Source organism: Triturus cristatus, chromosome 1_1 (assembly GCF_964204655.1).
Source record: "Triturus cristatus chromosome 1_1, aTriCri1.1, whole genome shotgun sequence".
NCBI classification, from domain to species: domain Eukaryota; kingdom Metazoa; phylum Chordata; class Amphibia; order Caudata; family Salamandridae; genus Triturus; species Triturus cristatus.
In genome coordinates, this window is record NC_140579.1 from 534,190,387 (window position 1) to 534,215,152 (window position 24,766).

Consider the following 24,766-nt stretch of genomic DNA (forward strand, 5'->3'; position numbering starts at 1 on the left):
TCCATCTCTGTTCCCGTGGAAGTAACCTCCTGCTAAGAAAGGCTACTGGTTGATCTAGGCCCTCCTCATTAATCTGTGAAAGAACAGCCCCACACCATGCTCTGAAGCGTCTGTCTGAACGATAAACTCTTTGGAGAAGTTGGGAGCCAAGAGCACGGGCGCCGTGCACATAGCAGCTTTCAGGGCTTCAAAAGCTTTCTGACAGGTGTCAGTCCAAATCACTTTCCTGGGCTGCTTCCTAGAAGTCAGTGCTGTCAAGGGGGCAACAATGTTGCCATACCCCTTGACAAACCTCCTGTAGTACCCGGTGAGACCTAGGAAGGCTCTCACCTCTGTCTGGGTTTTGAGCGACTCCCAATTCAGGATGGTTTCTATCTTGGGTTGAAGGGGCGCCACCTGGCCGCTCCCAACCTGGTGCCCCAAGTACACCACGGAACCCTGCCCGATCTGGCACTTACTCGCCTTGATCGTGAGGCCTGCCCTCCGCAGCGCCATCAACACTTCCCAGAGGTGGCGCAGGTGTTCTTCCCAAGTGGAGCTGAACACTGCGATGTCATCCAGGTAGGCAGCACTGAACGAGTCCAGTCCAGCCAACACCTGGTTGACCAACCTCTGGAAGGTGGCAGGGGCATTCTTCATCCCAAAGGGCATAACCCGGAACTGGTAGTGCCCATCTGGGGTGGAAAATGCTGACCTCTCTTTGGCCCCATCGGTCAAGGCGATCTGCCAGTACCCAGACGTTAAATCAAACGTGCTGAGGTAGTTGGCAGCCCCTGGCCGATCTATGAGCTCATCAGCTCTGGGGATGGGGTGTGCGTCAGTCCTGGTGACTGAATTGAGTCCTCTGTAGTCCACACAGAACCGGAGTTCGGGTGTGGTTCCCGGCGCTGCAGCCTTTGGGACCAAGACCACTGGGCTGGCCCAAGGACTGCTTGAGGACTCAATTACCCCGAGTGCAAACATCTTGGAGACCTCCTCCTTGATGCATGCCCTCACCCTGTCAGTCACTCTGTAGGCCTTGTGCCTCACAGGTTTACTATCCCCGGTGTCCACATCGTGGACGCACCAATCAGTGACACCGGGAACCAGGGAAAACAGATCAGAAAATTGTCCCAGCAGCTGGCAACAATCATTCTGTTGCTCAGGGGTCAGGGCGGAGGAGAAGATGACACCATCCACTGACCCATCTTGCTCCTGGGCTGACAGGAGGTCAGGAAGAGGCTCGGTCTCCTCTTCCATCCCCGCATCTGTTGCCAAGTGCATGCCCACTTGGGACCTCTCCAAGTGGGGCTTGAGGCGGTTGACGTGTAGGACCCTTAAGGGTTTCCTAGGAGACTTCAAGTCCACCACGTAGGTAACAGGACTCTTGCGCTCCACAACCTCAAAGGGACCGGTCCACTTATCCTGGAGCGCACACGGCTCCAGGGGGGCCAAGAACCACACCTTCTGTCCAGGCTGAAGCTCTACCAGAGTGGCATTCTGGTCGTACCACCGCTTCATCTCCTCCTGGCTGGCTTCCAGATTTGCCTCAGCAAGTTGCCTGAATCGCCTAGTCTGATTCCTGAAGGCCAGCATGTAGCTATATACATTCTGGGGAGGTTTCCTGGGAGATTGCTCCCAGCCTTCCTTGACCAGACTTAGAGGTCCTCTCACTGGGTGGCCATACAGGAGCTCAAAGGGGCTGAACCCTAGAGACTTCTGTGGCACCTCACGGTAAGCAAAGAGAAGGCATGGTAAGAGGACGTCCCACTTACGCCTCGTGGGTCCTTCTAGGCCCATTATCATGCCTTTGAGGGTTTGGTTGAATCTCTCAACCAACCCGTTTCCTTGGGGGTGGTAAGGGGTGGTGAACTTGTAGGTTACACCACACTCTTGCCAAAGGGATTTCATGTATTTGGACATGAAATTGGTACCCCGGTCAGACACCACCTCTAGAGGGAATCCCACTCTGGAGAAAATTCCCATCAGTGCACGTCCCACCACAGGGGCCGTCACTGTCCGCAGAGGGATGGCTTCCGGGTACCGGGTGACATGGTCCACCAGGACCAGGATGAACCTATTGCCCATGCTGTCCTGGGGTCCAGTGGCCCTACAATGTCAATCCCCACTCGCTGGAATGGGGTACTGACCACAGGGAATGGCTAGAGTGGAGCCTTTTGCTTCCTTCCACTCTTCCCACTTGCCTGGCAAGTCTGGCATGTCCTGCAGTGAGTGTCTGAACTCCTGCGCATTTGAGGCCAATAAAAGTGGGTGACAAGCCTTTCAAAGGTCTTGTCCTGCCCCAAATGCCCTGCCAATGAAACCTCGTGAGCCAGCCCCAGTAGGAAGGCTCTGAAGTCCTGGGGTACCAACAGCGCACGGGCTGACCGAGGCTCAGCAACCTTAGGCTCTATATACAGGAGGTCGTTCTCCCAGTAAATGAAATGTGACCCAGACTGATCACCTGCGGCCTGGTCTGCAGCCTGCTGCCGCATACCCACGAGAGGGCATTCTTTCGGCGCTTTACAAAAGTCCTCCCTGGAGGGACCTCCTTCCTGCTGCCAATGGGTCAGCTCAGGCAGGTCTCCCAGTTCAGCTATCTGTTCCCCTGTAGGTTCCAGGGCATCCCCTGCAAGGTCTGCTTCCTCCTGGACCGTGGGTACTTTAGGGGCCGGTTTCCCGTGCCCCCTGCTCCTTCTCTCTAAGGCCGGTCCCTGGGCCTCCCTCTCAGGCTCCAGGACCTCTTGAGCACCTTTACTTGCTGCCATGGACCGTGTGGTGACACACGCCCAATCCGGTATACCCAACATCTCCAGGTGAGCACCCCGCTCCACCTTAGCCCAAGGTGAGCTCTCCAAATCGTTCCCTAACAGACAGTCTACAGGCATGGCGGGCCTCACAGCTACCTGAAGAGTACCAGAGACCCCCCCCCCACTCAAAGGGAACCTGAGCCACCTTGCAGTGACTCTCTGTGTTGTCAGCGGCAACAACTGGATAGAATGCTCCTGGGACAACCAGCACTTGAGACACCAGGTGACACTTGACAGCTGTCACACTGGCTCCTGTCTCTCTCAGAGCTTCCACTCTATGGCCATTTATGGTCACCCAATGCCTGTACTTCTTTGTGTTCTCAGGCAGTTGGGTTTGGGGGACCACTTCAGTCTCCTAATGAGACAAGGGACATCTCTGTGGGACCCCACCCACCTTGGACACCCATCTGCGCCCCCAAGGCTACACTAGTCACCTGACAGGGTGGAGCACCAGTGGGTGCTGGTTTACCATACAAAGGACACTTTACATCAGAGGCAAAATGCCCCAGGTTACCACACTTGTAACATTTTAGGGGCCCCTTCTGAACAGGTGGACCTGTCGGGTCCCGGTCGGTCTCGGGGGTGGGGAGGCTGAGAACCTTTCCCTTGGTTCCCTTGGGGATTACTTTGGGGCCTTTTTGGGAACTCCCTCTGGTTACCCCTGTCCCCCCCACTCTTCTGCTGGGGACCCTGCCCACCTTTGGCAGAATCTCCCACATGACCCTTGTGGACCCTGGTACTGACCCAGCGGTCCACCTCCTCAGCAAGCTTCCTAGGGCTAGTCAGCTTGCTATCAATCAGGTGTTGGCGTAGCTCGGGAAAACAATTACTGGACAGGTGCTCCCAAGCCATTAAATCAAAAAGCCCTTCAAAATCATCAACCTTGCTACCCTTCATCCAACCATCCAGTGCTCTGCAAAAAAAAGTTACATACTCCACATACGTACTGTTAGGAATCTTAGTGCAACACTTGAACCTTTGTCTATACAACTCAGGGGTCAACCCATACCTACTCTTCAATGCTGCCTTCATATGGGGATAAGAATTATAAACATCTGAGGGTAAGTCTAGCAGTGTGTCCCGCCCCTCACTAAGGAACCGTCCCCACAACCCCGCTCCCCAATCTTTCTCAGGGACCCGGTGGGAAGTTTTGCCATCTCCATTTCATGTATCCTGGTTTCTTTCCTGTCTGCCAATTCTCCTGGCAACAGGCCTCTTCCAAAACTCCGGACGCTTTCTGCTGGTTCAACAACTACCACATCTCCAGGTGCCCTTGACTCAATCCAGACCCTCAGCGCCTTGAGTAGATCTGCCTTGAGCTTACATCCAACAGTGGGGACTTTGAACTTTTTACAGAAACCTTTCAGCTGGGCCTTGGTGTAGCTCTCTAGTCTCTCCTCTTCCCAGTCAACATCCTCAATTTCAGAGACAACAGACGCTGCTCTATCCACAATGACTGAATCAGGCATGGTTTCTTCCAACAATGGCGATTTTCAGGAAAACGAAAATTTAAACAAGTATGTGGCTACGTTATGGGTCTGAACTCACTATGTGGTGTTTCACAAAAAATTGCTGTACATAAATCACAAATGCAAATTCAGAATCCTCACCGCTGACCACCAATGTTAGAATCCGGATTCCCTGGGTGGCACAGGTGAGTACCTGGGACAAACAGGGGGTCCTTCTTCCAGTCAGGGTAAGGGGTTACATTCTAATAATAACCCCCGCTCACCCTCTAGGTAGCTTGGCACGAGCAGACAAGGTGTTATCTTAGGCGTAATGGTTAAGCATTTGTGATCACATACAACAATCCAATGTCACCCCCACAAATGGACCCCACACTGGGTGTATCAAAAATATGCTTTGTTTATAGATTTCAGATTTATCACAAGACCCAATAACGTGTAAAACGGGCCCACAATATTACTTGGCAAAAAGAGTTCTTAGCTCAGCGTAGTGTTACAAGGTCCGTGCACTTCGTTCCCGGTTCTGTTGGAGGAACGGGTCTCACTCGCTCGGCGGGCGCTCCAAGGGGGAGCGTGCACCTCGTGGTGCGATCGGGCACAGTACCTTTATCTTGTGGAAGTCGGCACGAAGGCTGCGCGGCATTCAGTGCGATCTCTGATGCGGGGTCGTCCTGGCGATGCGTACTATGGTACTTGGCGACCTTGGGCGTGCAGGCTCAGGGGACGGGCATCTGAGGCACTTTCCAGCGGGTTGCGGCGCCCGCGCTGTGCCGGTGAGGGGTAAACTGAAGATCACGCTGCGGGGCACAAACACTCGTACGCTCCTCACAGGTGAGACACACGGGATCACCACACGTGCCGCGGCTTTCCCCAAAGCAGAGGGAAGGCACGTACGCAAGCAATGTGGTTCGTAGGGGGGTAAAGCAAGTACGGTCACAGTCCTTCCGTTACGGTGCGAGTTGCGACTCGTAGGGGCCAATAGTCAGGTTGCTCAGGCTAGGTGAGACCCTCCTTTGCGGTGCGAGCTATGGCTCATAGCGGGGCCACAATCACGTTGTTCTGGCCGGACAGCGGGTGCAAGCTTTCAGGGGAAGTACACTTCGTTCGGGAAGCGCACACAGCAGTTCTCTTCCAGATTACAGGGAAAACGGTCCGTTTTCCTGCACTCTCACACGGCGGTGAAGTCCACTGGTCCTGGGACTTCGTTCAGGGGGCAAGCTCAGCACAAGCCCTTGGAGATCTTAAACAGCACAAGTTGAAGCAAAGCTTATCAGCAATCTTTCTCCTCTCCTTCAGCAGCAGGGCAACCACTGCAGGCCAATCCCCCAGGTCAGGCACAGTATTCCTCCCACAGCTTTCACGGTTCCTTCTCCTCAGGCAGAGGTTCGTCTTGTAGCAGGATCTGATTTCTTAGGAGCAGGGCTCCTACATTTATACTACATTCTTTTGTTCTCCCAGGTCAGGGGGGCCCTTGCCTAGTTCAGTCCAGTTCTGGAGTCCTCAGACGCTCCACAGGGGGTGGAGCCGGCATTGTGGTGGCAGAGCACAGTCCTATTCAGAGTCCAGGTGCACTCCTCCCACCCATCTACCTGTCAATCGTCCTATTCACCACCAGGCTACCTAGCCCTGCCCATCTGGGTTTCCCCAGGCCTGTCACTCACGCAAGCCAGACAGCAGATACACATCACGCAGAGGCGGGCTGAAATGGATAGGCAAGCAAAGGCCAGCTTTCTAAACGTGGCATTTGCAAACGCGGAATATTAAAATAAACCTCACTAAAAGGTGTACCTTATTATTCTGAGTTCAGGCATACTAAACTCGATTTTCTACCAAGTTCCTTGGGCCTGTTAGGATCATAGGATGTAACAATCTTAACAGCCCATTCTGGCCTATGAGAACAGGGTAACCTTACAATAGTGAAAAACGAAAATGGCTGTAATTCACTATTAGGACATGCCACACACATCAGGGCTTGTCCTACCTTATGCTTACAATGCACCCTGCCCTTGGGCCTACCATAGGGGTGACTAATATGAAGTTAAGGGAAGGTTTTAGGGACTGGCAAGTGTGGGCACTTGCCCAGTCAGCATGTCAGTACCAGACTGCACGCAGGTTCTGCAATGGCAGACCTTAGATACATTTTACCAGGCCGCTTCTGTGGGTGGCGCAACCAGTGCTGCGAGCCCACCAGCGGTATTTGTATTTACACGCCCTGGCACTCCTGGTGCACTTTACTGGGGTCTGATAGTAAACCAAATAAGCCAATCATGGGATCCAACCAACATATACATTTTACATAGGGAGCACTTGTACTGTGGCACTGGTTGGCAGTGGCACAGTGCTCTGAGCGGCCAACACCATAAAAACACATGAGGCACAGCGACAAAAAGTGGAAGGGAGACTCACGCCAAGGTGCCAGGTCTAACAAATGGCCATGCGCTCTTGCACAACACACAGTACTGTTTGTGCTGATTTTCATGTTGCTCATGCTACCAGCACTAAATTGCAGGACGAGCTGCATATTTTCTACCCGTTGGTGGAATTCTATGGAATCTCGTGGAGCTTTCTGTAATTCTGTGGAATTACACAGAGTGAAACTCGGTGAGTTTTGCCCACACCTAATTTTAACCAAGCCATTCACTGATTAGTAATGTGTTTATTGCTCATTCCTACAACTTGGCCCTCTTTTCACGAGAGGGGTATGCTTGGTACCTCGATGGAGCAAACCATGGAGTGGGTAGCATCACTATCGATTACAAATTATACGGGCGGCAATTCACCACACCATCTACCTATGGGACACTGATATACCTCTAGTACTACACCAAGCATAGAATCCTCCTCTCATCTCAGGCACCATCATTCTGCCATACTCACACTCATTTTGAATGCCTCCACCTCCATGACCATCCCAGACACTTGGAAACAAGCAACTGTCCTCCCATTGCTGAAGAAACCCTCTGCAGACCCTGCAACACTTGCCAACTATGGACAAATCCCTTGCAACTATTCCCTGCTAAGGTCACAGAGAAAACCATCAACAGACACCTCATCGAATACCTCAAGGACCACTAACTCCTCGACATGACTGAGTATGGTTTCAAACCCAACCACAGCATAGAAACTACCCTCATAGCTGCCACGGATGGCATATGCATGATTCTGGATGGAGAAGACATGGCGGCCTTCATCCCCCTGGACTTCTCTGGATCATTTGACATGGTCTCCCACTCCATCCAGTTCCTACTTGCAGTGGATAATTTGTAAAAAATATAAGTGCCAGGGCTCTTGTCAGGAAGCCGCTTGCACCATCCTATTTCTCCTGTTACTGCCGCCTAAAACAGAACCAACTACTAACCATGAAAGTGAGGCGAGGATGTGATGTAATGGCCAGAGCTGCCGACTTCGGAGCTGGGGAACCAGGTTCGGGCCTCAACGTTGGCTCAACATCCTGTGATTGTGGGTGAATCACTTGATGTCCCTATGCCTACCAAAAATGTATGTTTCCTTAACTGGTGCTCAAGAGATGATTAAGTGCGGGTGCTGAGCACCGGAAACCACCGACTCAAATTAAGCACTGCCTAGATGACATCGGAACTCGAAGACAAGACCTCATCTGCGGCGTTCCACAATGATCCTCCTGAGCTCGACCCCCTTTCACACATACATGATCCCTCTAGCCAACATCTTCTGCTCTCACAATATCAATGTCCTGTTCTACACTGATGACACACAACTCATTTTCTCATTCATGGACAAGGAGCCCAGTATGCAGATCAAGTTTAATGTCTGCATGACTGAAATTGCCCATTGGATGACGACCAACTATCTGAAGCTGAACATCAACAAGACTGACATCTTGATCTTCAGGAAGAGCACGCCTTTGTGGGACTCCATCTGCTGACCAATAGATCTAGGACTGACACCCACATCCATCCACCCATGGCAAGAACCTCAGGGTTTCATCATAAACAGCAAGCTCGATGGCTGCCAAGTCAACACCGCCACTGTGTCATGCTTCCATACCCTGAGATGCTGAGAAAGATTTTCAAATGGCTCCCTATCAGCACCCAGAACACCATCACGCACGCCCTTGTCGGAAGCAAGCTGGACCACTGGAAAACCCTCCATACTGCGATCAGCAAAAAACTCAGCAGAAGACTGCAGACCATTGAGAACTTCGTGGCCAGAATCACTCTCAACTTCCCATGTCATACTCACATCACACCACATCTGAAGGAGCTCTACTGGCTCCCCATTCACAAACAAGCAAAATTCAAACTCCTCATCTACACTTTCAAGGCACTATGTAACATTGGCCCAGCATACCTCAGCAATCGCACCTTCTTCCACAAACCTTCCAGAAACCTCTGCTCGCCTGGACTCCAACTTGCACATGTCCCACACATACGGAAGACCAGTTCCTGTAACAAGTGGAAGACCTGGCTTTTCAAGTAGTCCCACTAGGCCCTAGATTTGGATATACTCGTACCTGCTCATCACCAGGATACCCTCCCGGTGCTCTATAAATCTGCATAACATAACAACATTGCAAATGTGTCCCATTTGGTGGAAAGTAGGGGCAATCAGTGCTCAGAATCAATGGATGCTCTTTGAAACCCTGGGTTGTATTGCATTTTGTTTAACATGTTTTGCTGGAATATTAGAGCTACAAACATATTTGTTTGGAATCGCCCCTGAATTTTCACAATTCACAAAGTAGACTTTTGGGCTGGAACAGTGTATTGGGCCCAAACAACTTGCTGTCTTTATAACTGATTTGCATTGAGTTGCATCTGAGGAATAACATCATTTTGAATTTGATCTTGGTTCTGTTTACAGTTGTGTTTCCGGTGACCGGTTTTCCTGCAGAAATAACAAGCAGTGCTTGTTTTTATCAAATTGACATTTGAATTAATTCCAGAATTGTTCACAAACCCTCTACCTCTACCTTGGACCTGTACCAGGACACCATATCACTCCTCAAACCACTCCTTGTATTTCTTGTATTTCTTGCATCCCAAATCTCAAATTTGCATTCACACCAGAACTTGTAGATGACACAAAATCCATATCCATATGATTTTAACTACCTCTCTTAATCTCTTTCATCTACGCAATCATCAACTTCACCTTAGTTTTCTTCTGCTTGGCATCAAAACAGTCATGACTGTATTTGGAATTTTTGAGTATCTCATCAACATTCTTGATCTGCCAGCACATTTCACTGCGCTGGATATGTGAGCAAAGTAGACTCAAAATCAAAATGAAAGACAATACAAATCCACTGACACCTTTTCTTGCCGGTTCTTTGACTCTACTGTATTTACTATAAATTTGCATAAGCCTCTGAAAATATGCATGAGCCAACTGTTTCGGCTCTTTTTTGGCTCTCATTATTTTATAGGAATCATTTTGTCAAAGAATTAGAGAATATTCTTGACTGTGAATACATTTCAGATGCTACTGTATGAGCAATAAAAATACTTTATTTTGAAAGATTAAAAGTTTTCAAAGAAAAAACTTTCAGAAGAGTTCTTAAATGCTTACAAGGCACTTTGGCCCCTTTTCTACTGCGATCTAGGACTATAATGATTGTAATTAAAGTATTTATATAAGCTCATCATTTTTGCAGATTTTACATCTTTCTCTGGCAACTTCTTTCAAATGATTCATCACCCCTTTGTATTCCTCCATAACTAGAGCAACCAGAGCATTATTAGGAAGAACTCCTTTTGGCTCCTCTGTCGGCCATGTAACAACCGCTTTGCATGAAGTCAACAGTTTTTAGGAATGAAATTCTCGAACAACCTATTCAAATCAACAAAAAGCACTTTAGAAATAGTTACTGGTCTGTTGACATCTGTGTACTGCCTGCCTGGTTCTACTCTTGGTTCTGGAAAATTTGTTGTTGTATCATAGCAACCACCCATGGACCAAGGAATATGCACATAATTCCCTCCATGCACTTCTCGCAAAGTAAACTTTATTTAAACCGATTCCGTTTCAGGCTCACTCGTGATTATACTCACTTTCTTTTCTGTATCAATCTTTTTTATTTTTAGAGCTAGCTTTCTTCTTCCACTGACCGTTATATTTTCTGAAGTCTCTATAGTCTTTTAAGGAATTAATCCATTCCTTTAATGTGAGCTCGCACAGTCAGTAGAGCCATGGTTCCCATTTCTACCTAGCTTAATTCCATTCTGTAGCTTTTATGCATACTCTTAGTTTGGTGTAAAGCAATATCATATTCTTCTGCTCACTCTGCAAGCTTATCACATGCTACATTTACACATCTGGTCTCTTCTTTAATTGAACCCCTCAATTGATCTGAATTATACTCAACTAATCCTCTTGTGCCAATTGTACCTTGCAAAATGTCCTCAAATTCAGATTTTAAATTTGCAATATTCATTTCTGTTTTCTCAGAGGTGTAGTAGCTACAGCTTCAATAACAGGAATCACTGTATCTACAAGTGTGGTTGAAATTCCACAAGGACCAGGTAAAACTGGCACTACACTTTCAGGCGAGGCACTTGCAATATCGAGTTTTGGCATTTCTTGTGTACTCACTACTCATGCCTGTTTTGCCTGCTCCCAAATCAAGTACTTGTGGTCCTTGCATTTGTGCACCATCTGTGTAGAGAGGTTTATTATATAACAGATAATTTAAAGAAAATGATCCTGCTCATCTGAGTCAATTTATTTGTCTTTACTTTTTATGTTTGTCTAATTCATTAACTATCACAGGAAATACCCTCACAACTTGAATTGTATCCTCTCTCTATGCCATGTTATGTAAGCCCCACTTAGATTCTAACGACTGACTCATAGTATTTCTAAGTTTCTTTTTCCTTCTCTCTCTCTCTCCTTTTATATAACTACTTCATCTCATTCAGGTAATGCTTCAGATTCTGTAGATCTAGGATGCTGTACATTGCATGACTCAGGAAATCAAGCTTTCTAGTATTAAAGGTACCATCCAAAGAAATTGGATGTTCTGGTTGCCAGAAGTGAACTCATGACAGTCTTTTAACTACACACACGTATGAAATCCAACATCCGTCATCATTTCAAATGCAGGAGAACCTTCGGGAAGAATCCCCTCACTTTTCATAAACGATACATTAAGAACTGAAGGCTTTTTCAATACAGTACCCATTATTTTCACTTAAACTAATCTTAAATACTCACAAAATAAACAAACAACAATCAACCAATCCCAGCACAGCTATGGCAAATGTCAACCGATCACAGTGCGACCTACAAAGGCAACCAACAAATGACAGTATATCTCGTGATGAGCTCTCGTCAATCCCAGCACAGCTCTCACCATCAGTCAACCAATTGCAATGTGACTTTTCCATGATTAGAAATAAACAGAATGACTTTTAATACCAAACACATACAAATAAATAAATCAAATCTTGTCAACTCAATCTAAATATGAGAGGGAAAAACAAAAACGTAAATGAAAATAATCTAGCAGTTGATAGAAACAGAAAAAGTGCCTTTGCAGCCTTTGCCTCACTTATCGATCACAAATTCACTCTGAGGAAGGCTCCTGTCCAGTGGTAGTTCACTCTTGATTAGCGCATTTATTCATGTGCACCAAACAACAATTAAACACTAATCTAAGTTAAACGCATTCAATCTAAAAATTCTAAACTTCTTCTTAATACTGACATTAGATAGAAAATTAAATGTGTGTATAAGGCACCTCATAAAAATGCTACAGTGCAGACAAGTTCAACAATATACTACACCTACTCAACAGCTTTGACAAGATCGGCCTCACCCAGCTTGTCTACAAACCCATGCACATTGCAGGTCGCACACTCTACCCCATCTTCACCTCTAGCGACTTAGTCAAGTACAGTCACACTACAGAACTCACATGGTCCGACCACTCCATTGTCCACTTCGACATCGCCACATCACGACACTCCACTCACCACGCTGCACAGTGCTCCGATCACGGCTGGAGCAGAATCTCAGAATCTGAATGGACAGAAGCCCTGGCTATCAACCAGCCCGATCACTCCCACAACTTGGTAAAAAAACATCAGGAACTTCATCCACTGGCTCACAGACTGCACCAACAGCATCACTCCCAACAGAAGCATGAAACTCAGGAGATCCACAGAACAAGCCAGCTGGTACACCAAGACCTCAGGAACTCAAAACGCCTCTGCAAACAACTCGAGAGGAAATGGCGAACAAGCAGGCACGCCACCGACAGAAACGCCTTCAAAACTGCACTCTACCGCTACCACCGAAAACTGCGAGATTCAAAGGAGAAAGCCTTGGTGACACATTAAATCCATCTCCAACAACAGCAAAGAGCTTTTCAGCATCATAAACTGATTCGCCAACCCCGCAGCCGCAACAAACAACATCACCCCCTTACAGGACCTCTGCCACCACCTTGTGAATTTCTTCCATGACAACCACCAAAATCTACAGGAATTTCAACCCCCAACTAAGGCCTTCTGACTAAACAACTCCCAATCCAGCTTCCACAGGAACCACAGTGCTGAAAAAGCCCTGGTCGCAGCCACTGATGACATCCGGGCCCTCCTCAAGTGGGGGGGGAGAGCGGTGCTAATTTTCCTGGACCGCTCCACTGCCTTCAACACCATCACCCACCACACACTCAATGCCAGACTGCATGACAATGGTGTCCAAGAAACCACTCTCAGCTGGATAGGCTCCATTCTCACTGTAGAACTCAACAGGTTCACCTTCCACCATTCTCCTTCACACCCAAAGATATAAGCTGTGGAGTCCCTCAAGGCTCATCACTCAGCCGCACCCTCTTCAACATCAGCATCGTCAAATCCCATGGACTCAAAATCATCTCCTACGCTGACAACACATAACTCAGACTCTCCTTCTCCAAAGACTCTGCCACTACGAGGACTAACTTTCACCAATGCATGACCAGGGTTGCTAATTGGATGAAGGACAACTGCCTGAAGCTCAACAGTGACAAGAATGAAGTACTGATCTTCAGCAACAAAAACTCCCCCTGGGACGCCTCCTGGTGGCTACAGAACGTGTGCCCATACAAACCTCAACGGACCACGCCAGAAACCTCAACATCATCCAGAACAGCGAACTCTCCACGACATCACAGGTAAAAGCTATATCATTCTCCTGCTGCTACAACCAAGATCTTCAAGTGGCTTGCCCAAACCTCCAGACGCACCATCACCCAGGACCTGAACACCATCTGTCTGGACTATGGGAATGCTCTCTATGCAGGAATCACACTCCACCTCCTCCACCTCCTTCAAACCACCCAGAACACCGCAGCCAGGCTTATCCTCAGACTCCCTCGACGATCACACATCAACCCAGACCTCAGAGAGCTCCACTGGCTCCCAATTCAGAAGAGATGCTAGATTAAGCTGCTCACCCACCCATTCAAGGCCCTGTACAACTACGGACCAGCCTACATCAACCACTGACTAAGATTCAACAAACCAACCAGACATCTCCGCTCTGCCTACCTCACACTTGCCTGCACCTCATGCATTCACCAGAGCAGGGCTAGTAGATGCTCCTTCTCCTACCTCGGAGCCAAGGCTTGGAACGATCTCACCTTTGGACCTCTGCCACTCTACCATATTTTCTCAAGACCTCGCTCTTCGACTGAACCGTTGGGACCTTGACAGCGCCTGTATACCCTCACGGGTGACAAGCAGTGCTCTAAATATCACCTGAATGATTGATTGATATATCTTGATATTTTGGACTACAACAAATCCAGTTACCTTATTTCAACATAGAAAACCCCAACAGCTTTCTCGACAAATATACAATTCAGCTCATCAACAGATCAAGACAAATACAGTGATAATTATCAATTCTTTAACTCACAGAAATGACAAACATATTTTACCCACTGGGCTGAATCTGCAAAAGTAAGCTGCTTGGCTTACACAACTTCAAGATAGCAACTTTTGAAAGTAGATTGGACACAATGTACCCCATCACCCTGACTTCCACCACTCCTCGCCCCTGTGGTAGAGAAGGAAAGTAAAGGTTAGCATGTGGATGGCTTTGCTCCAGCTTTGCTCCAGCTTGGCTCAACCACTCTAGTGATCATTTTGAAATTTCAAACAGGAACGTAATTTAGGTGACAATTTACTTAAGTGTAGTGATGCCAGGAAATTGTTAAGTTTGCATTACTTTGACCTCTGGTGAGTGCCACCTGACAGGGCTGCACAAGGGTTATGATTTCTGCACATTTTTTGCATCCATGGCAATAATAATATCCACCCTTGATATGACACTGGCCCTGGCTTAAGGACTGTAACTCTAGTCATATTTTGGTCCTCCATGATGTGAGATGATGAGACATGAGCATGCAAGACAGCATGTGTCTGTGAGTAGCAGTAATACATGTGAATTCTTAATGAAAATAAGAACCTGGGGGCCAATTCACAGAACTAATTTGAGACAAAATCCTACGGGGCACATTTGCGTTCCCTGGCGCATCCCTACAAATCAGCAGGGATGCGCCAGGGAAGATGCGTCACGCAAGTTTCCCTTGCGCCACCGCAGATTCCTCGCATTTACAATGCGGTGCATCGTGGCGCAAGGACAAGCATCTGCCGGCGTAAGGTTGGGGCAGTGCTGAAGTTGTGTCGCAAGCGCGACGCAACTCCAGCACTGTTCCAACCTGCCCCATCCCTAACATGGTGCGTCACGCCTTACGCCTGCTTGAAGCAGGTGTAAGGATTTGACACACCAGCGTCGGAAAAGTGACTGCGTGAAATCTTGTAGATTTCACTGCATCACTTTTCCGAGGCTTTTTCCGACGTAACGCCCACCCTGCATACATTAAACCTGACGCGGGTTTAATGTGGCGCAGGGCTTTACGTGACGCATCTCCCTAGATGCGTCACGTTGTAAATCTGCTGCAGCATGGCGCTAGCTTTGCGCTGCCGCTTCGTCACAAAAGTGACGCAACGGCGGCGTAAAAGTGGCGCAAGTCCAACATAAATCTGTCCCTATATGTACTACTTTTGGTATTCACAGAAGGCATTTAGTAGTAGTAAAGTTAGGAATCCTAACTTTACTACTACGAAATCCCTTTTGTGAATACCAAAAGTCGTAAAGTTAGGATTTTCTCTCAGTTTAGTAGTAGTAAAGTTAGAAATCCTAACTTTACTACTACTAAATGCCTTCTGTGAATACCAAAATGAGTAGGTTTAGGATTTTGTCTCAGATAACTTTTGTGAGTCAGGCCCATTATGTTTAAGCCACAAAAGTGTAATCACTGAAAAAAGAGCACTGATATTTCAAGACAAAAAGTTGTGTTTTTTCATGAAAAATATTATATTTTACTTTGGGGAATTATCTATTACATGCCAAAAATGTGGTTTTCATGAAAATTATAAGGTTTTGTTTTAGGAAAAGTTCTATCTAAAATGAAACGCTTGCATTTAATTGAAAAAATGTATGTATGTATCACTAACGCATAAGCTGATTTCAGGGGATAAATCTCTGTGGGGCATATTATCAAGGACGGTGTTAAAATTATCGCCGGTTTAGCGGCAGAAAACTGCCGCTAAAGCGGCGATATTGGGCTTGATAATATTCCCTGGAGAATTCCAATAGAAGCCCATGTTCACATCAGAACATGGACTTCTATTGGAATTCTCTGCGTCATATTATCAAGCCCATTATCGCCGTTTTAGCCGCAGTTTTCTGCCCCTAAACCGGCGATAATTTTTAACGCCGTCCTTGATAATATGCCCCTGTATTTCCAAATATATATTTAAATTTAATATTGGGGTGGCAAATTACTAGAGTTGCCACAGAACCAAGCGTGTAAGATTGGTAAAACCCGTCTGCTGTCCAAACCTTTAAGGTCTACATAACCAGAGCAATAGCATCTTGATATGAGCCTGTAAAATCCGTCTCCTTATGCTGGAAATTGCCTAAGGTTGCAAGATTTGTGGACTTTTTCGTTTCTTCTTGGACAGAGTAAGATGAAAAATGTAAGAAGTGAAATGTAGACGTGAAGGTAGATTATGGCCCTGTTAAATAATGGGACAGCTATGGAGAGTCTCAGACAGAACATAGGAAAAAAAAACACTTTTCTTTAATTAATCTCAAATGCTGCTGTCCCTGGTGTTTGTTATGAAACTAAGAGGAGGAGAAAGGAAAGGAAGCATATAAGGGCAGCTTCCCAAATCTGGGGCTAAATTAAGGACCACTCATGGGGGGGAAGCAATACTTTTTCCAGGATTGTTTGTCAATCTTTGAGCTACTGCAGAAATTGCAAAAAGATTTCGCAATTGGAAAAAGGATTACAGTGATGAAGTCTCATTGCAGTAACTACTATAAAGAAATACAGTGGATGACATGACAGCCAGGTTAGCCCATTTGTAGTCCCATTGTCAAAAACCCGAGCTACGATGAGGAATCCAGGCTTAGGAAAGAGTTTGGTCCTTTTGATTGTAGCTATCAAGAGAGGGAGGGGATAACTCCAGGAATCTGAATGACAGTGGTGAGTTCCATCAGGACCGAGAAGCAGAAACAGGAACATTAAAGTATTTAAATAAATCAAATGAGAATTTTAGTTAGAAATGGGTTTATAAGAAATAGCAGAGAAGTATTTCCCACGCAATGAGGATAAAGCTGAAAGCGCGAGATTGTGATACATGGTAAATTGAAGGTCAGAAAGTAACGCTTTAACCATGTCCAGTGACATCAGAATAAAAATGTATGCATTGTCAGTAACTCAGAGTAAGCCCCAGTATGGCAACTAATACATAACAACAATATAACCTTACTCAGAATCTTTTATTGGAGTCTACCCAGCCGTCAGAGCTCCTCAAATGTATTCATATTTTTATGACTGGTTATTTAGGGACATATTTTTGAGCCGTTTGTGCCACCATAGCGTCACTTTTTGTGACGCTCCGTGGGGCAAACCAGCAAATCATATTTATGAAGCTACCCAAAGCCACTTTATGTGGCTTTGAATTGCCTCATAGATATGGAGTAAAGCAAGGCAGCACAAATCACTGTGTTGCCTTACTCTGTGCAAGGGAGGTGCTCCATGGGCGTTGCGGTGGGTGTTCCCACGCAACACCCATGGATCTTGACGCTTCCCCAGATTTACAAGACCGTGTAAACCTGGGTATCCGCCAAAACCTTGCAGCTCCCAAGGTGGGGTGCAAGAAGGAGAAATACCTTTATTTCTCCTTGTTTAATCCTCTTTCTATGTGTGCTGCATTCTGCAACACACATAGAAAGAGGATAATACCTCAATGGATTGTTTCTGTGCAGGAAGGTGTCCCTTCCTGCACTTAAACAATCCTGCCGGCAACACGGGCACCCTTGCACAATGTTGCAAGGCTGCCTGCGTATACGCTAGGCTGCTGAAATGGCACCAGCACAGGGGAAAAGGACAGGACTGCATGGTGTTTGGATAAATACTGTGCATTCCTGCCCTTTCACTTTGAAGTAGGCCATCTCAGCAATGTGACTTACTGTGCTGGCCTATGCCAGATCCCCATATATATGCCCCTTAGTCTGTAAATCTGGCTTACATGTGCAGTTACAAACATCATTTCTGATATCCGGTCTGCAAAAAGAATGGGGGCTATGGATTGTGTAATGCAGAAATCTTTGCATCTTCTAGTGAGGTACCAAACCATCTTGGTGTATGAGTGGTTAGGCTTGAATAATGTCAATCATGCCAAGCAGAAGTGCCGGGGAGGCACATGATGTTATGTCCCTTGAATTCCTTATTCCCACATCCCTTTTCAATATATTTCAGAATGGTGCAAGACCACAATATGTGTACAGTATCACAGCCTAGTTGTTGCCATTCTAGCACAGTAGCTGCCCTGGGCAATCAATACGGTGACCAGTGCCGCCCTTGTATAAGTTTTAGGTGGGCTTCTCTCGGATATCAATCAAACAGTACCATCAGTTCAGACCAATCACCTTCAGAAACATACATTTGCAGCCTGTCTTGCCAGGTCAAGCACAGTTCAGTTCCATTGACATTGTGCTGCCTTGCACCACCTCTTGGTATCGCCCCATGTGGGTAGGTGGGCAGGAATAAGAGTATGTAATAGGATGCGAGTCTCAGGAGCACCCAGCATTGCAGGCAGTGTAGCCGCGGTGGGTAGTTTCTAGGGAGAATGCCACTCAGTGAGTACTCACTCTGGTGCAGCCATGGTAGGGTGAACAAAGTATGCTATTGAGGCAAGTTGTTTGCCTTCTAGTATGACTGCATGCGAGGCAGGCATGATCCACCTGTTGTCATGTCTGTATACAGCTTGGATTAGGCAATTGGAGCCTGGATTTTCAGTGACAACATGCACAACAAGTACTAAAATCTCGACGCTGCTTGAATTTTCACAGTTTGCCCACTACCTCTCAGGGAAAGGTGGAGTGCAACGATTTTTATTTAGCAGAATCTGTTGTAGTCCTAGTAGCAAGAGTATACTGGCTGTCCTGTACCTTGTGGATCACACCAGACTTAATAAGAATGCCTATGTATTTCATATTCTTTCTACCTCACTTCTTATTGCGCTATTGATTGTCTATTTGTGTTCTGACATCGCTAATGTCTTACTCTTCACCCAATTCATTCTGTATCCTGATCCGGGAGAAAATTTAGACATCATGCTCATCAGGGAGGAATGGAGTCGGATGGCTTGGAAAGAGTGATCAGTTCTGTCACTGCCATACAGTAGCATTTTAAATCCTAATACCCGAGCTTCCATACCTTGGACTGATATGAATGCCGTGGTTGTTGTTGCCAAGCGCTCAGAGAACAATCCGAAAATAAGAGTGGCAAAGAACATCCCAGGCAGGTACCCCAGTAGATACAAATTTGGTAGCTAGGGAGCTGCTTCGATTTAGTCAAGGGATCTTGAAATCGCCATTTGACTTTTTTGATGAAATCTGGGCCTATGCCGACTTGGGAAAGAGTCTAAAAGAAGTACCCAACTCCACCAGGTCAAAGACCTTCTGTTTATCAAGTGAGAACTTTCATCATTCAGCGCGTGGCAGATTTGTCGTAAGTGGTGATCAAGAGTTTGTAAGTTTCATCTTCCACGTTCAAATTCAACTTGAGATCTACAGATCAATGCGGGGAGCACTGTTTTCGGGAGGCTTTGCCAGAATTTTCATGCCTGAATTTGCCAGATTTAAGACGCAAGATAACAGCCTTGTTGCTCTCTCAGCTAACCAAAGGTTAAATGCTTAGTTGAAGACTACAAACAGTAAGGGGGCTAGTTTTTCATATGTTGCTTTATACAGTTCTATGGGAAATCCATTCTGCCCAGTAGCCTCACCAGAGAGCATTGATTTAATTGTTTCTCTGACCTCCTGCACCATGATTTCACCTACCAGGATGCATATGCAATAGATGAGAGATACAGTGAAGATAGCTTGCCAAAAAATACCTTACTACACCTATGAGGCTACTTCTGATGTGAACAAAGCAGAATAGCGAATTGGGATTCTTTCGTGATTTCAGTTTGGTGAGTGAGCAATGGCCCCTTGTCACTTCGGATCACAGCATTGCAGTTACATCCTTCCTCTGATCAGCTGCAGTGCCAGCGGCCTACCGTCCTTCTTTCCCTACTCACAATTCTTCCATTTAAACTGGGGCAGAACAGCCTACACCTTACAAGAGTTCAGTTCATATTTTGCTTTTCCTGGTTATCGAAGAAGGGTCTATGCTGTACCAAAAGATGAGAGAGTGACAGGCTCTTCCAGGACTTTCTGGTGTTGTGAGGCTGTTTTTGTCCACTAGTTTTGTTTGTCATCGAATTTCCTTAGCTGCTGCCTAGTTGGTTTGGGTAAAGGACTCCAAGCTCTCATTCATGTCTACAAGTTCGGCTAAATGTTGCTGCTGCAATCTATTTTCTTAGGTTGCCGATCTCTATAACATCCATTTTCTTAGATTTGACCTTAGGCGTCATCAGGCCCATATATAACTGCAAGATACTAGGCAGCAAGAAATCTGAGGATAGAAAATAATACATTTTTGGGTTAGCCCCAGGAGCACAGTAGATCAACGTATACTCCCAGGCTTGTGCATGGGTTAGCCTCCATGGTGTACTTAGTCTTCTAGCATTCCCGTCTCGGCCCCCATGCAGGTTAGTTGATCAAATTAACCCAAGATGGAGTTGACAACCATTTTCCAGTCCCCTCCTATAACAATTATGGTATTGTCAAACTCTGCTAGCAGTCTATTTACTCAGTCAAAGAAGACAGGTGTACAGCTTTAGAGGGCAGAGATTGAGCCTACCATCAATGTGGTTTCCTGCTACTTGAATTTGACAAAGACAAACCTCCCATCCGAGTCAATTGAATAGGTAGAGTCTTGTGAAAGAGAATGGCTACTCTTTTTCCGAGTCTGCGACTCATGAAGGGACCATCATCGGACTGGGAAGAACCAGGAGTATACTACAGCTTTTCAGTTTTTCACATTCTTTGGTTTTAAGATAAGTTTCTTGAACCAGAACTATACTTTGTGGTTTGGTGGCTAAATATTTTTCAACTGCTCTTTATTAGGTTTTAGCATTATTATATGTCAACTTTACATCTAGGTCCATATATGGCCACACGCTGTCAACAACAATTTTACTTGGATTTAACTGTTTTAGATACTATATTAGCATCCTACTCATTACCAGTGGTAGTTTTACCCTGTTTTCCTTGCTGCCTGAAGGCTGTAAATTTATCCATGACCGATTGATTGACATTGTTTGCTTTCCAGTGCATCGCTATATTTCTTTTGTTTATTACTAGTGCAAGGACGATGAACTTACAGATTTATTTTGATCCCTACTGTGTATTCATTAAGCCCAACATGCAGAGTGTTGGAGTGGGTTCTAATATTTTGCCTATTTCAGATATGAGTGTAAATATGTTTAATCGAAATTGCGTGATCATAACACACTCCCGCGCCATCTGGATAAATCCATTTTTATTTTGCGGTATTTATTAGATGCTCCTGGGTACATTTGTGCTATCTTTGCTGGGGATATATAGATCTGATTTAAATATTTAAACAGTAAATTTAAACCACCGGTTCCTCGTCACTATTTTTTTGGCATATCACTCCTTGTAGTAGTGTCCTGCTTACTTTTGCTTCCATCCTCTCCAAGGGGTGTCTGCATAAACTGCATGTGCTGTTGCTTCGTGTAATATATTCACTACATGTTTGCTAACATTCTGGTAAGTAACTATGATTTAGGTGGTTCATTTTGTTCTCCACCCCACCCTCAAGTAAGTTCAGCAGCCCCTGCTTTGTATGTGATGAAGTAGTTCCTCCTAGCGCATACTTTTCTCTTATTGTTTCAAATGTATGTATTTTCCCGTTTATGTGTAGGTCCACCTCCTTGATCCCTGCCTCCTGCCATGAAGGATAATTGAGTTTTTGCCACATCCCAAAATGTTGGTAGGCACCAGTGTGGAATTGTGAGGTGTGTATATCAGTGTTGTGTTAAACCTCATTATATATTGTTGCCAGCAGCCCCTGTGACCTGATCTGTAATGTTAAAAGATAAATTGTTTCAAAGTCTATCAATGTTTTTCAAAGCTAGTGTTCATTGAGCATCCAATCAAACTTCTGATGGCTTTTATTGCTAAGTTTATTATTAAACGTGTTTTGCGACCATATACAGTCAGGTAAGTTCCTTCATCAGGGTCAAAGGCTTGTTAAGCTTTAAAGTGCTTATGAGCAAAGTAATTTAGTCTCATGATCAAATTTAGAAGACCTCTTGGTTTTGTGATAACAATACTCTGCTGGTTTGATATGACAAGAGATGGAAAAGAAAAAGAAGGTTATGAAGTTTTACCAAAAACCAGCATGTTAACTGTCTTCTAATACTGTGGTTTCTGTACATGGAGACCACAGTATTAGAAGAAGGTTGTCATGTCCTCCTCTCTCTGACCCATTCCAAACCCTTCTGACTACTTTGAACTCCTAAGCTTCCTTCTCAAAGTTTACCTCCTTTTTTACACATGACACCCCCAACAGCCATATACGATCACTACTTACAAAAACAACATATAACTTCCCCTTTCAAATCCATTCCCATCATTCTATCCCTACTCTAAACTCTACTAAACACACAAGAAATCAGGGGGCATATTCTCAAGGAGCTATCGCCGAGTTATCAGCACTTTATCGCTTCCAAAGTCGCAATAAATTAATCGCCCCATTCACAAGCTGGTGCAAACAGTCTATATCACCAGTTTTCCGGCGATAGCATCCTCAAAAAACATTGCCACAGACGACCCCGGCTACTATAGCTAATTAGATGCAGAGTAGGCGTTCCCGAGCAAAATGCCGTGGCAACACCACTCCACAACATTCTCAACGACCAGACACATCGGCGACAAGATCACAAAACAGGCGATAAGGCGCGGTAGCACCAGGAAACTAACACCTGCTCTGACCTGGTGTAAAGTCTGACGACAACCGGCACCAGACAAGGGAGCACAGCCCAAAGCCAAACATGAAGAACAACAGATGCACCCGGGCAACTGAACATGCAGCCCGAAGCTCCAATAGGGCAACAACACCCACCGCCACCACACCCAGGACCCCCACCCCTAGGAACCCACCCCTCCGGACCACCACAGAGGCAGCACGGACAAAGACAGCGGACCCACAGGAAATCCACCAGCCTCACAGACTCAACACCTGAGGATGCCATTGCCCACTACAGGCTCAAAAGGACAACCATCCTCCGCATCCTGACCATCATCGCCCAACAGGCCGACGGCACCAACACAGCGGAAAACCAACATCCCACCCCACACAAAGCTGCTGGCTGTGATGCACCTGTTGACCTCTGTTACGGAGGGTACCAGAGACCAACAGGTGCATCTGGCACTAGGGTACCAGGCTGATGGTTGCATCCAGGACAGGTGTGAGGGACTTGGATGCGGCTGGCTGTGAGACTCCTCAGACTCTGGTTGATGTTGGTTGGGGGAACCAACACCCGCCAGAGTCTGAGGAGTCACACAGCCAGCCGCATCCAAGTCCCTCACACTTGCGCTGGATGCCACCATCAGCCTGGTACCCCAGTATCTATACGTCGACCACAATGAGCAGGAACAGCTGGAGACCAAGCAAGGACCATACGCCATAGCATGCACGTGTTGGGGGCAATCCACAGCACACATGTCCTACCTGTGCCCCCTGGTGACAGAGCACACAATCCCCGCAACAGAAAGCACACGTCTCACATCACTGTGCAGGCAACATCCGAACACCATGGAATCTCCACCCACGTCGTCGCCAAATACCCAGCCAGTGTGCATGATTCCTTCATCCTCCGACAGTCCATCATCAACCAGCGCTACCAGGTTGGCACCAAGGGAAATGCACAGCCCCTTGGCAAGTTCCAAATGAATACCCCACACACATCATCTCCACAACCATGCAACTCACAACTCTGGCAATGCAATTGTCACAAAATCACAACCAACATGCAAAACAACATGCCCACCCACCAGACATGACAGCACAACTTACAATGGTAACCTGGGCAAGGCGTAAACATGAGCCATCAATGGCATGGCACCTCAGCCACACAATAGCGTGATGTGGGGATAGGTGGGAACCAGGCATGTATGAAGGAGGCAGGAGAACCATGATTGGGTAAGTACACAATGCCAAGAGTGACGGAGATGTGCTGGACAGACCACAGTATGCAGAACACACCAATATCCATGGTGACATACACCGCTGGTGTATGGAGTGTAGTGGACAGTGGATGCAACCAAGTCACCCCAGCCAGTGGGGGAGTTTGCGGAAATGTTGCCAGTTACGTCCCCCCCGTAAGCGTGAGTGGAGTGGGATGCCCCGGCATACGCCAGGCCAGCGTAGGGGTGTGAATAAAAAGCACGTAGCCTTAGGCGTGGTCCTCTTCCGGAATGCCCAATGTCTCTGTCACGGCGGCGCCTCTCACCCTGCTACAAGGCCGATGCCGTCCTCATGAACGGAGTTGGTAGCGATCCTGTGCGCCTGCTGTACCCCAGCCCGCTGGACCCCGAATCCGTCAAGCCCACCCCCACGCAGCCCGGCCACACTGACCAACTGCTGACACCGGCGTGTGTCAAGGAGGGCCTACCACGTGCCAGCGCAAGATACAAGCCCGAGGCCCTCGACCCAGGCTGCCTCCACAGACCATCACGGCCTCCATGACACAGGCACACTTTAGTCCTTTCTCGTTGACATACTCTACTGCCGCCTCCGGCCTTCACTACGGTCAAGTAGGTCACACATTTGGAACTGAGTCTTGATCATACATTGTCCGAGTACTCACAATAATGAAGAGTTTACTTCACTGTACTCCCTTCGATGTGGTGACACCAAGTCTGTGTTGTATACAACAAGGGGGACGAGGGGCCTTTTTCCACTCAACTAGGAGTGGGGAGGTCCAGCATAAAAAAGAGGCCCAAGGACTGGATTTGAAAGTGGAATTATGCTGTTCCTCTGTAATA